The sequence below is a fragment of the Panthera leo genome, chromosome C1, assembly GCF_018350215.1.
Source record: "Panthera leo isolate Ple1 chromosome C1, P.leo_Ple1_pat1.1, whole genome shotgun sequence".
Taxonomy (NCBI): Eukaryota; Metazoa; Chordata; class Mammalia; order Carnivora; family Felidae; genus Panthera; species Panthera leo.
Window position 1 is genome coordinate 58038924 of NC_056686.1, and position 14962 is coordinate 58053885.

Below are 14962 nucleotides of genomic sequence, written 5' to 3' on the forward strand. Positions count from 1 at the left end.
GTGTTATCTATCAGATTTCTGTCTTTAATTTGTATCTTCAATTCCAACTTTATGTCATGGATTTCCTAGTTCTTCATATCTCATTCCTCACAAAGCTAGCCACCTTTTCAGATGTATTTAAACTCTTATGGAAGCTGAAATAATGAACCATGATACTGGAATCTCTATTGCTTCTAAAGAAAAAGACAGAATGAATTTAATTCCAAGAGCAAAATGTTGCCTTTACTAGTCCCTAGAGGTCCCAGATTTAAAAGGAAAGTTCTTACAAATTCCAATTCATTTAAACTGCCTCATAGATTTTTCTCAGTGGTTTGTTTTAATGTCCTGAAAACATGTTTAGAAATCAAAAGAAAATAAAGTCACAGGGAGAAGGAAAAGAGGAAGACTTCTAGAGCCTCTCCAAGGAGCAATGGAGAAATATTTAACTGCTGAATCAATTTTAAAGCATTTTGAAATCTGCATAATATCTTGATGATAAGTGTTGAATCACTCACAGTGACTTCCATTTGCAATAAATCTTAGGAGATAAAGTGAGAAGACTGTAAAATGCATTTTAAAGCCTGTTATGGAAGATACAAGTGCTGTCCATTTAGTGACATACAAAGTATAAAAGCAAGCTTGGGATAATACTGTGAGTGCAGTTAAAATACTAATTTTGTGCCAGGCAGTGTGATATGTGCTTCAGAGGACACTAGCTAATGACATGTTTTCTTGTCCTCAAAGACCCCACAATTAAGTGTTGATAATAGAAGTGGAGGCTGGACAGTGGCCATGGTGGAGGTGAGCAGACATCTATTTGTCAAATGACAAGGTAAGGTAAGTAATCAATAATTAAAGTAAATCCTGGGGTGCCTGGGTGGCTCAGTTGGTTGAGCATCCAACTTCAGCTCCAGTCGTGGTCTCATGATCTCATGATTCGTGGGTTCAAGCCCTGCATCGGGCTCTGTGCTGACAGCTCAGAGCCTGGGGCCTGCTTTGGATTCTGTGTCTCCCTCTCTCTCTGCCCCTCCCCTGCTTGCACTCTGTCTCTCTCTCTCTCTCTCTCTCTCAAAAAATAAATAAACATTAAAAGGTTTTAAAACAATAATTAATATAAATCCTGTATGAGATAGTAATCCTGTATGAGATAGTAATGTTCGTTTGTTTTATTAATTCATTTATATTTACTGAGTACTTATTATATGTACTATTAGATAGAGGGGGTACTTACTTTATCAACCTTCCTCTTAAAGATTCTAGTGGAGAAGAGAAAACAAGAATACATCCTGGTCTTAGAGTGTGATGATCTGTAGATGATGTACTGTAGGGGCACAGGTTTGTACATGTGTGAAGGGAAGGGTTAGGAGAGACAGGATATAAGGATGGAATCCTTGGCAGGGGTCAGAACATGGACTGCCTTGTGCACAAAGGACACCGGACTGTAGGTCGTGTGGTGGGATGATACTGTAAAGCATGACTGCATATGTCCCCCTTTCCACCCAAATCACGCCTTTTAAGTGCAGGATTCTTCCCCATGTACTACTAGATTTGAGGCCTTTGAGAACCGCATTGCCCCTTGAAAACAGAACACAGGTACACATGAATAAATGTATATGAATATTATTGCTTTTAGGTGAAAAAAAAAAGCACCTCTCATGGGTATATAAATTATATTTGGGAGACTATAAGCTAGGTTAATGTGACAAATAAGTGTTTAAAATCTCTCCCTGGCACACGAGCATGTCACTGGGGGCCATACCCAAAGAGTGAGCACAGCCACTGTGCTGCCCTGTTGGAAGAGTCATGAGGGCTAAAAGCATTCTGACAACTAATGATGTTCCTTTGGATTTCTTAGAAGCTGCTAAAAGTGCAAGATAATAAAGAAAATCTAGTATAAATTAGATGAAAATCCTGGTGATGCAGGATCTTTACGTTTTGGGATTTTTTTTTGAGAACGACTTAAAATCATCTTTTCATTCCTTTAAGCGACATTGAAACTCTACCTAGGGGCGCCTGGGTGGCTCAGTTGGTTAAGTGTCTGACTTCGGCTCAGGTCATGATCTCGCAGTCTGTGAGTTCAAGCCCCGTGTCAGGCTCTGTGCTGACAGCTCAGAGCCTGGAGCCTGTTTCAGATTCTGTGTCTCCCTCTCTCTCTGACCCTCCCCCATTCATACTCTGTCTCTCTCTGTCTCAAAAATAAATAAATGTTAAAAAAAAAAAAAAAAGAAACTCTACCTAAGCAGTAAGAAGACCAATGCCCTGAGATACCTTCAGGTGAAATGTGCCCATTTGGAAACCAAGATCTATGAAGAAATTATACTTAGAAATAAAGTATGCAGCATTAAACCCAATCTTTCCTTGGCAAGGGAAAAAAATTTCTGTGGTAATGTTGAACTTCTAGAAGCAGAGGTAGACTGGAACAGTGAAAATGATGTAGAGAATAAATTGGCTGGAGTCCTTGCTATGGTCTGAATGTTTATGTCCTCTCAATATTTATATGTTGAAATCTTAAACCCTGAATTAATGGCATTAGAAGCTGGGGCCTTTGGGAGGTGATGAGGTCATGAAGGGGGGCACTCAAATAGGATTAGTACTCTTATGAAAGAAACTCCAGAGATCTAGTGCAGTCATTCACCATGTGAGAACATAGTGAGCAGTTGGCAGTCTACAACCCAGAAGAGGGCTCTCACCAGAACCCAAGTGTGGTGGCATCCTGATCTTGGACTTTGAGGCTTCCAGAACTATAAGAAATAAATGTTTGTTGCATATAATTCACCCAGTCTCTGATATTTTGTTATAGTGGCTCAAACAATCTAAAAACAGTCCTGAAAAATAAACAAGTCAAACCAGAAGTAAAAGCAGCAACAGTAGGAAACCCAGATCCCAAATGAATTTCAAAGTTCTGGTTTCCCTGCTCTAGATATATTCTCCAACCTCTAGGTAGGTAAGTGAATTAGCACAGAAATACAATGAACAAATCTTGAACAACCTGCAGGGTAGAATTTTCAGATCTGGTTGAGCTGTGTATTGTTTTAGATTTCCATGTTGAACCCAGTGACTACTTTACCAAGAAAGTTCTGACAAAAACTTACAGGATAAAATCAGACCCAGATAAGGCAGAACATTTTTGTTTTAAAGGCCCTGAAATAGTTGACCGCTGGGTGTAATACTGATTATAAAATTGCTAAAAAGGAAAATTGTTACAGTTAAAACAATCAGAAAAAACAGAAACATGGTGTCTAGGCACTGTTAGAACAATTACTGAACAACTCTGGAGTGATTCATTTTTTTAAAAATTAACTTCTTCAGCCTGCAGATAGCATCTGGAGATGAAGAGTCATTGGATGAAGGTTCAGAATTCACATTAACATTGGATTTTGAAACTAGACACTTCTGGAAAACTTGGTTCCACATACTGTGTATTACTTTTCTGGGGAAGCCATAGACATACTGATAAGTTTGAGGAAGGTGAGAAAGGAGAAGAATAGGTTATAGAAAGAGGAAGGAGGAAAAGTTGGATAATGCTGAAGTTGACCCTAATTGTAATTTTTTGACTGTGTATCTTTCATACATTTCTAGAAAAAAGCTACCCAACCCATTGAATGCATGCAGCAGGAAGAAGCAAGTACACTACTGTGAAGCTTGAACAGGTAGTGGATATGTCAGGGCACCAGGCTCAGTAGGCGGGGATTTAGTCATTGCTACAATAATTCTTATTGACAGTGTTTACAAATAACTTCTTTACGAGTGAATGGTTTTCATTTTAACTTCCTTCCTTCTTTTAAAAGTTTGCTTGTCACTCAAATGTTATCAGAAATAGAAATAAAGCTCTTACAGCACTTTCTAGGGGCTTGGGTACCAACATAGGTGATCTTTTCAGGCCCTGCACTGAGGGAGGACCTAATAGAAGCCACATTGAGGTTGGGCATGGCAGGGGAGACCGTAGTGTTGGAATGGCCACTAGACAAATAGGGACGATAATATGCTAGTGTGGTTCAGAGGTTCTTAGAATCTTTTGTAACACTCCAGCAAAAGAATTTATTCTTTGTTTCTTTAGAAAAATTCCACATTTTCTTTCCAGCAACTAAAACCTGCTTCATGTAAAAACTATGTCATATGTGTATTTATGCTAACCAGCCAGACAAGCCAAGTTGAGTAAATTCATGTTCTTCTTACATTTTCACACTGCACAGTTTGAATTTTTCAGAGAATGGGGTGAGTGGGGGAAAGTGGGTACACCGGATTTTGTGTGCTTCTTTGTGGGTTCATCCTCATATATATTAAAATCTTGTTTGTAGGCACTTTCACTTAGGCTATTGCTTATCTTCAAGATTTATGAAGCTATGTTTGTGACCAAAGGTCTGGTAACTTGGTCCAGAAGGAAATGGTGTCTATTAATCATTGTGAGGGGCCTGTGCAGAAGATCTTCATCTTCTTGCCAATAGCTATTGAAGGAGAAGAATTGTTTTCATAATATACAGGCTGGATTTTGCAGTTAAAAATTAAATGGGCTGCAACCAAGAGTCAGGTTTTATTAGTTTTTTTTTTTTTATTTCTCAACTAGTGTTGAGAAGCTTAGAATAGAAAGTATGAATTTCTCATTTTGAACCATAAATTTAAATTCTTGTTTTATCAGTAATACTTTCATTTCTCAACTGCTCTATTTTACTTTGCTTTGAAAGCCCTGGATTTTGTACAATCTGTTTCTCGATTGACGTGCCGAGTGTTCAAACGTATGGCAGCAGTCTGTTGGCAGGGCACTAGTAGAACATCAGCATCATCACCGGGCATGCAGAGAATGCCTTGTCTTACACACATTTGTAACATACTGTAGGGTTTTCAATGTGTATGAAATATTTAAAATATTTTATTAAAGTTGTAAAACATAAATCCTGCACAAACAAAAATAAACCCAGTCAAAACAGGAATGATGAACCTTCTGTGGGCTAGAAAAAGGAGATGAGTTGAGGAGATAATGGTAATGCTGAACGGGTGTGAAGGTCTCTGAAAAGGTCTCTGAGAAGGAGGGAGGATGGACTCCCCAGGAAGTATGAGTGTCTGTTTCCTCTCTCACTTCCTGCCTGGAGTCACACAAGAAGGCCACTTCTCAGTATCATGGAGTCCCCATGCCACCATGTCAGGAATGCCATAAAATAGAGTTAGGGGCAGAGGGTTTAACGGAACTCTAGTGGTACTGGGGTGGCATAGTGTGCTAATTTTTCTCCATATTCTTAAGGAGGACAGCTGTTAGCTGTGAGAGGGAGAGAGAGAGAGAGAGAGAGAGAGACTTGATAGATCTGAGAAAGTCTCATATCCTTGATGAGGGACACTACAGAGGAAAGAAGTGTGGACCATAAAATCAAAGACCAGGTGGGAAGTTGGCTACCTCAGCGAATGCCAGTGTGGACTGAAGACACATCTGAGCATTGACTGGGACTGGAATCTCACTAGATGGCAGCAGAGTGTAGGACCCAGGATCTATAGGGGAGAATCAGCTACCTTCCCTTCACCTCTGAGCTCCTACTTCCCACCCTTGCTTCTTTTTATTTTTCCTTCAGTTTCTTTTCTTTCTTATTTATTTATTTATTTATTTATTTATTTATTTTTATTGGAAAACAGACACAGGGCATATAACAGGATAAAAATATGGAAGGCCTCATGCATTTGTGTGTCATCTTTGGGCAGGGGCCAGGCGAGTCTTCTCTGTATGGTTCCAGTTTTAGTATACGTGCTGCCGAAACAAGCATTCCTACTCCCGCTTCTTATGATGACCCTTCTTTGGGAACTTATATGCTATTCCTCTGAGAAAAGCAGAGATGACAAATTCTAAATTGGTAGAATTTAACCTGGAATGGCTGAATTTACTCTTTTTTTTTTAAACTATATTTTAAAAAAAAGTTTATTTATTTTAAGAGAGAGTGAATGGGGTGGGGGTGAGGACTTAAAGAGAGGGAGAGGAGAGAATCCCAACCAGACTCTGCATTGTCAGCACAGAGCCTGATGCAGGGCTTGAACTCATGAACTGTGAGATCATGACCTGAGCTGAAACCAAGAGCCGGCCACTTAACCGACTGAGCCACCCAGGTGTCCCTGAATTTACTCTTAAAGTAGTAAAATTTTGTTTCCTGTTTTCAAATACAGCTCTCAGCACCACCAACTCCCAGAATACTGCAAGGTCTAATCTCTTAATAAATTCCTTTTTCTGTATCAGTCACGGCAGTTCTTTTTCTCTGAATGAACCCTATTATAGAAGTTGATGTTGGATGTGGTTCCAGAAGAAGAGAACCTTAAGGATTGGTATCATGACTTGGCTCTGGATGTTTTTTGGAATTGGTTCTTGGGTGTGATTAGATTTAAAGGCAGTAATAACCTTGTTTCCATTGGTAAAAAGAGCACTTGTTTTTCATGACATGCAGTGGCGAAATAGTACTTAACCTGTCAGCAATAGACACTTATAATCCAATCCCTATGTAAGGCAGAGGTTCCTTTCAGGGCGGTTATAGAATTTTGGGTCCTGAACAAGGCTTTGAGTGGGGAACTTAAAACTCTGAGTTTACAATTTTCTTTCCCCTAGTTGTCCAGGTCACTCAGAAGCAACCAAAACACTCTCTTAAACTCCTGATTTGTTCAGGACTGAGAGGAATCCTAGAATGCCCAAACTAGGAAAGTCCCAGGCAAACCAGGAAGAGTTTATATTCACTAAAGTGTTCTATGACAGCGTTTACTTGATTGCAGAAATTAGAGCCTGCAAGGACTTGGAAGATGCAGAAATAATCATTTCAACCACAGCTCGATTCAATTCACTGTTTGGTCTGTTTGGAAGACAGGCAGATCTTGGAGAATGAAAGTGGATTACTGTAAACTTAATCTGGTAGTGAATCCAGCAGCTCCCTTTCCAGATGAAATTTTGTCACTGGAGAAAATCAATACACCTTCTGGCATTTGGTAATTATTGAGCTATTGAATGCTTTTTTTCTCTATACTAATTAATAAAATTGTTAACAAAACCAATTTGCTTTGACTCAGCCCCTTTATTATCCTACCTCAACTATCTGTATCCACTCTCTAGCATTTTACCATTATTAGGGTGTATTACCAAGGTTCTTCACATAAAAAACCAATTGGATACATAGAATATAGGAAGAGATTTATTATGAGGAATTAGCTCACACAATTTTGGAGGTTGAGAAGTCCCAAGATCTGCTACTTGCCAGCTGGAGACCCAGGAAAGTTGGTGGTGTGATTCTAGTCTACATCTGAAGACCTGACAACCAGGGAGCCCATTGTGTAAATTTCATTCCAAGGGCAGAAGACTGATGTCTCAACTCAGCAGGCTGCCAGGTAGGAAACACAAAAGAACAAATTTCTCATTCCTTTGCCTTTTTGTTCTATTTTGTTCTTTTTGAAGGCTGTCAATAGATCAGATGAAGCCCACACACATTGGGGAAGGCAATCTACTTTATCAAGTCCACTGATTCAAATGCTAAGCTATCCAGAATCACCCTCACAGACACACCCCATAATAAGGTTTAATCTGGGCATTCCTTGGCCCATTCAAGTTGACACATAAATTTAATTATCATACAGGGATTAGCAAATTGTTTCTCTAAAGGCCCAGATAGTAAATATTTTGGGCTTTGTGGGCCACATAGAGTCTATCCTCCTTCTCCTTTTTCTATTCAATGTGAAAACCATTCTTTGTTCCCAGACTGAACAAGATTGGACTGTAAAACCCAGATTTGGCCCATAAATTATCGTTTGTCAACACTTCTAGTTCATAGGTAAGTGACCTAGTTAATACAACCACCAATTTCCACAGATAACTGGAATCTCAGAAAAGTTTAATAACTTGCCTACGTCACACAGAGAATAAATGTATTATCTTGGATTTTAAAAAGTTCTTATAAGATTCAAAAACTATTAATCTTTTCATTGCACTGATTCTTCTCAGATTTGATCCTTTTTACTGTTTTATTGTCACAAATGAGGAGTGATCCTACGTAATAATATAACTTGTTGACAAATTACTGTTTGAAAGACTATCTAACCATTGATTCCACTAAAACGGAAATCAATGCATTTGACCAACATTTTCATTATTATGCTAATTAGTTTAACAAATATTTATTGAAGATCTACCATGTGCAAAGCACTCTGCTAGGATCTGGAGACATAGTGACAAAAATTCTTCCCCCTCTCTTTTTTGTTCAAAGATTTTTCCCTCGATCAAATTCTCGTCAGGTTCTTTTGAGATTTTTTCAACTAGGCTTTGACTTTTTGATTTTTGTGTTAATCTCTGCATTGTCCAGTTTTAGCAAGAACACTGCTGTATCAGTTTAACCAGAATCCGCCATTCTCGTTGGGGTATTCTGGGGGTATACTTGACTGGGTCCTTCATCTTGCATCATCCCTCAGGTGATGTCTGATTACCATGATCTACATTCAGCAAGAATCCCAGTAGGACAGTTTAGCCAGAATCGCCCTTAGGCCTGCTATTTCCTCTTAGTAATTTTCCATTTTATTGACTCCCCTCCATCTCTCACTCCACTCCTTTGCTATAAATTTCCATTTTCCTTGTTATATTTAGAGTTGAGTCCAATCACTCTGTCCTACTGTAAAACTCTATTGCTGTGCTCTCCAGCACTATCATGATAGTTCTCTTGAATAAATCTGCCTTACTATTCTTTAACAAGTATCATGAATAAGTTTTGTTTTAAAAATGTCTGTGTATCAGGCAAATTTTCTCTGTTCTTATAGAGATTACTATCCAGCAAACAAACTTTAAACAAATAGTTGAACAATACAAGGAATGGAATCATGATATTACTCCAAAGAAGTCAGGTTGCTGTAGTGTTACTAGTAAATGACTTTTTTCCCAATAAGTCAACACTTAGGGGTATGGCACATGGAAGTGAGAAGGGAGCTTGGTTAAGGGAGAGAAAGTTTAGCCATGTGATTTGTTGAATGTTACCTTACTACTACTTATTCTGTCCAGAAGTTCTCAGCTGTTTTTTTTTTAGTTATTTTTTTAAAATTATTTTTTATTTTTTATTATTTTAAAGAAAGAGAGAGAGAGAGAGAGAGAGAGAGAGAGAGAGAGAGAGAATCTAAGCAGGCTCCATGCTCAGTGCAAGCCCCAATGTGGGGCTTGATCCCACCACCCTGGGATCATGACCTGAGCTGAAGGCAAGAGTAGGATGCTCAACTGAATGAGCTACCCAGGTGCCCCTCAGCAGTTTTAATTAAGGAGTCATACCTCCCATAATAAATGGTAATGTTGGAAAGGGTGATTTTAATGTGATAATTGTACCCTTTAGTTCAGTGACTTTCTAATTTGGTGTGAGAGTTTACCAAAGTGCAGTGCTTATTAAACCTGCCAGTTTCAAGGCCTTCTTTCAGAACCTGACAAGACCTAGGAGAATGCATTTCTATCAAGCATTCCAGATGATTCTGAGGTAGGCAGTCCATGACTCACATTTCTGATAAATACTGCTTGAGACAGAAGGCAAAGGTGTTATATTGATCTTTGTTCCCTCAGCCTCCCAAGAAGGAATACAACAGCTACCTTTAAAACTCTATTTTTAAAGAAGTTAAACCCACCTCAGACCTTTGTTAGGGACTCTTGTCCTTGGTAGTCTTACTTGCCTCTAGCTCTTATGTACTTCATTCCTCCTCATCCCCATCCTGACCTTCTGAGGTATCATTGAATTTTCTTGTTTGTAATTACTTTCTTGCCTAGATGATTTATGTTGTTTTTCTTATTTAGTCATTATTTTTGTTAAATACTGGCTTGCTCAAAATGTCACCTAAACAACTCATTGAGAAGGAAACACTGAATTTATTCTTACCATGGTTAGGGAGAGTACTGCATTGACAATGTCTTCACATCTTAGAGGGAGGACAAAGTTGGGATATTTATGAGAGTTTTGAAGTCCAGATTAAGCCTGGACTTTCAGTGTAGGGGCTTGATTAGAAATGGGTTAAGAGTTACTGTGTAATATTTAAAAATTGGTAGATTTTGAGGTGATGGGTTGTAAATTTATCGAGGGCAGGACAAAGCCGATGTCCCAGCTCAACAGGAAGGAAAAGTTCCCTCTCACTCAGTCATTTTGTTCTATTCAGGTCTTCAATTGATTGGATAAGTCCATCCATATTAAAGAGAACAGTTTGCTTACTCAGTCTACTGATTCAAATGTTAATCTCATCCAGAAACACCTCACAGACAATCCAGAATCAGGTATGACCAAATGTCTGGACACTCCATGGCCTAGTTAAGTTGACACATAAAATTACCCATCAAATGTGTTTTCTCCTTTGGGTAAGTAAAGTATTATTTCTTTGTCTTTGAAATTCAATAACTCAACTGGGTTTTATTAATTATTCTATGTCCATTTTCCCTTAAACAATTTAATCAAAGAGTCCCAGAAGCTGTTACTACTTATCCCATCCCCACCCTGTGACAGTCATCAAAAAGAAAAAAATGTATAGGAAACTTCTTGTCAACAAGAAAGACATATTAATATCTATTGGAATGAGAGATATGCTAAATGTATATTTCCATAATTCTGTAATTTTTAACAAATAGTGTCTACTATGCATTTGCTAGACTCTTTTCTAGGTGAGCTTGGCAGATAAAGTCTCTGCTGTCAAGTTGCATCTAATTTATGCATGATCCATGGTTAACTGCTCATATTTTTCGTATCATGGCTATAAGGTATGTGTAGTACTCATGTGTCTTATTCATGGGTGCTACTATCTTTTCATGTACTGGAGAAATTTTGTTGTTGTGTCCCACCTCTAATGGAAGAGTCAGGATGCAGATTAGTGGACATCCTTGCTGCTGCCACAGGCATGTGACATTGGCTTCAGCGATCATATGCAAAGTGTGGGACTTGATGTGGAAATGAGAAAAGAGGAAAAGGTGGTTTAAAGCAACAATCACTTAAATGTTTCTCATAATTCTGTCAAGAGTTTGGGCAAGGCACATGGGGATGGTTTGTTTAATCTCCACAACGTCTGGGGCTCCAGCTGGGATGCTTGGGACGGCTGGGGGCTGGGATATTGAGGACGGCTTCTTCACTCATATCTCTGGCACTTGATGCTTCTTCATGTGACTTTTGCTCCAAATTGCATCTCATCCTCAGGGCCACTTTCTCTAGTTACTTAACCTTCTTACATGCCACCTCCGGGACCAAAGAGCATGAAGCAGAAGCTGCCGGACCTTCTTAAAGCCTAGGCTATGAAGTTCAAGATCATCATTTGCTCCAAGTAATTTTCCTTTGATTTATAAATTATAATTTTCCTCTGAAAATAAATTTCCTTTGGATTTAATTTGTAAATGGTTTGGACTTTGAAAATGTAACTTAAAACAATCATAAGGCTATGTGTTGAGTTTTCTCCCCTATTTCTCCCAGTTTCAGGCAATCAATAGAAGAGTAACATAGCAGATTTTCAGAAAACATTTGCTTATTTTCCACTGTGGATGTTAGACTCTAAAACATTCACAGTTTGGATATTATTGTAGATGTAAGTGTAGGTTTTTTCTGAAACCAAAAAATTATTCAAAAATCTTTGTAAAAGGTACTATAAGAATACACATGGTGGTTCAGAGAGCAACTTTGGAACTTGGCTGCCAAGTTCAAATCCAACTTCACCTCTTACTGGCCGTATGATGTGGAACATGTTACTTAGCCTGTCTGTGCCTTAAGTTCCTCAAATGTAAGGTGGAGATATTAACAGTTCCTCCCTTACTGAGTTATTGTGAAGGTTAAATGAATTCATACATGCAAAGCCCTTACTGTAACTAGTCTATACTAAATGCCCATCAATTTTAGCTGTTATTATTATTATACAAAACTATCAATTCAGTAGAATGTGGCAAAGGAGAAAAAGTGAAGACAAAAAAGAAAATGATAAAACTATGACTAGTGTGATAGTACATATGAAGAATCAGTAAATGTGTGTTGATTAATCTTCACTATTAAAGGAGAGATAATTAGATTGGGTAAACATTACAAAATCTAGCTATATGATGTATCCAAGAGTCAAATCTGGAATTAAACCACACAGAAAGATGAAAAAAATAAAAGGGTTATTAAAATACATATTAAGAAAACTATAATTAAAAGAAAGTTAGCAAAACAAAATAGTACAAAGTAGAAACCAAGACAAAAATCATTAGTAGAGATAAAGGTTATCACAGAATAAAAAGGGAAGAATTTAGCAAGAAGATATAAAAATTATGAACTTCTGTGTACATAACATTGTCTCAAAATATAAAGCTGACACAATTACACAGTAAATCTGACAAATTCACAAATACGCTGGGAGGTTTTTAATAAACCTTATAAGGAATTGATAGATCAAGTAGATAAAAAAGTAATGATTTTGAATAAATAGCTTGATCTACACCCCAAAATAGAAAATATACATTCTTTTTAAGGATACATGAAACAGTAATAAACATTGGTCAGGTATTAGTTGTCAAAAGAAGTTCCAGTAAGGTTGGAACATGTCTTCTGAACACAGTACATTAAATTAGGAATCAAGAGTAAAAAACTATTTAGAAAAACTCCATAGATTTATAAACCAGAAAAGTAATACTGCATAAGAAATTAAGGGGAAATCAAAATGAAAATTACAATCTATTTAGAATTGAGTGACAATGAATGTTCTATTCATCCAAGTTGCTAAGAAAAGTGCATAAAAGTTCATTTACAGCTCAATTTGAAAATAGCTCGAATTATTTAAGGAAGGACTTGAAAAGCTAAAGAAAATTGATGAAAGGAAATAAGAAAGATAAGAGAAATGAATAAAATAAGAAACAGAAACAGAGGATCAAGAAGTTTATTAAGATTTAGGCTGTATTTACAAAATTTGGTGTATGTGAAATGTTCTCTCATGATTGCTCTCTCATAGAGACAAAGAAGGAAGAGGCATTCATTCAAAGAGGAGAATTTTAGAATTTTTCAATGAACTTTTTCTCTGTTGTCATGTTATTTAACCACACAAATGTCTTCCTTTCCTTACTTTTTATTGTTAGTTTACATTAAAAGAAATAAAGAAATATTTTCCTCTTTGGAATTCACATGGTTTAGGAAATAAATACATTTTCTAATGCATTTTCTCAAGTTTGCTCATCCCACTACAAATTCAAAGCAAAATATGTTAGACAAAATTAAATATAAATGTAGATATCCATATTTAAGGGAAAAATAGTTACACATTCCTCACAGAGAAGTGGAGTATAAAGTGTAAATGGCAAAAAACCAAATTCCTACCTAGTACGAGTTGAAACATATATGCAATATTTCAGACATACATGTAAGAATTGGTGGAATGCACTCAATAAATCAGAAAAAAGTTTTCCTAAAATTTCAGGGCTCAGGTTTTGTTTAGTTGTACCTTAATATTTTGCAGCTACATCTGTCTTTTTAAGGAGTCTTGCCTTTTACATTATTCAGAATGATGCCATCTGTTTTATTATCAGGGAGGTTACTAATGGGAACTGTGTACAGACTGATTTCATCTATTTGCTATGCTAATAAATTCTAGGGAAGAAATTCTATTTTATTGAATTACTTACTTTTATGTAACTGGAATTGCTGTCATTTTCTCCTATGAAACCTCAATTGCCTTGTTCAGATTGCTCAAAATAGGTTGCTATAACAGGTAACCAAATGAGGTTTGCAGTCATAGAATATCCTGGTGTTCTTATTTAACACAATCATTTTGAACTTTAAACCAGATGGGCTCATTACTTTATTTCTTCAACATGCCTCATAGTTAAGGAAAAATTAGTATTAGTCTAGAATAAGAAGGTTTTATTGTTTCTCAACTCAAAACTTGTACTCTACTTCTTTTAATAGAATTATCTCTGATTTTGTGGTTTATAGATTTCCAATCTCATGAATTCATTGCATTGTCATTTTATTTTCAAGAACAAGTTGTGTACAGCTTGGATTACATTAGTATAAAATTTGCACTGCTAGTCATTGTTTTTAATTTTTTAAAATGTTTATTCTTTAAAAAAAATTTTTTTTTTAAATTTTTTTTTTCAACGTTTATTTATTTTTGGGACAGAGAGAGACAGAGCATGAACGGGGGAGGGACAGAGAGAGAGGGAGACACAGAATCGGAAACAGGCTCCAGGCTCTGAGCCATCAGCCCAGAGTGTGACGCGGGGCTCGAACTCACGGACCGTGAGATCGTGACCTGGCTGAAGTCGGACGCTTAACCGACTGCGCCACCCAGGTGCCCCTAAAAAAATTTTTTTAATGTTTATTTATTTCTGAGACAGAGAGAGACAGAGCATGAGTGGGGGAGGGGCAGAGAGAGAGGGAGACGCAGAACCTGAAGCAGGCTCCAGGCTCTGAGCTGTCAACAGACTGAGCCACCCAGGCGTCCCTATGTTTATTCTTTGTGTGTGTGTGTGTGTGTGTGTGTGTGTGTGTGAGAGAGAGAGAGAGAGAGAGAGAGAGAGAGAGAGAGAATCTGAAGCAGGCTCCAGGCTCTGAGCTGTCAGCCCAGAGCCTGATGCAGGGCTGGAACTCACAGACTGCGAGATGATGACCTGAGCCCAAGTCGGATGCTTAACTGACTGAGCCACCCAGGTGCCCCTAGTCATTGTTAAAAGGAAATGGAAAATATTAGTTTAGTTTAGTAGATATTTATTAAACATCTAATATGTGCTTGTTGTTGAGAGGAGAAGAAAACATAAAAAATGACTGCTTATGTCACTCAAAACTGACATGAGTAGAGTCATCAATCATTCAAAATAATGGTGCAAACTTTAAGTGCTATTTTGGACATTTTAACTTTTCTTTTGTCTGCCAGGAGAATTATCAACATAGAAAGAGTTTGGTTCATTCACACGAATGCTTGGTGAGCACTTGCCATATATTATGGAATATAACTGTGAATAACACAAAGTTTGTCTTGCTTGGACAATGCTGGGAAAAACTTCGTAAAGGGTTTTCGAGGG

General features: G+C 37.5%; 1 non-coding gene across 1 annotated transcript; it reads right to left on the reverse strand.

Moving 5' to 3' along the window:
• Nucleotides 1–5619: 5619 nt before the first annotated feature.
• On the reverse strand, nucleotides 5620–5726 carry LOC122228960. Its single transcript, XR_006206842.1, has one exon. It is a non-coding gene; the product is annotated as a U6 spliceosomal RNA (small nuclear RNA).
• Nucleotides 5727–14962: the final 9236 nt, after the last annotated feature.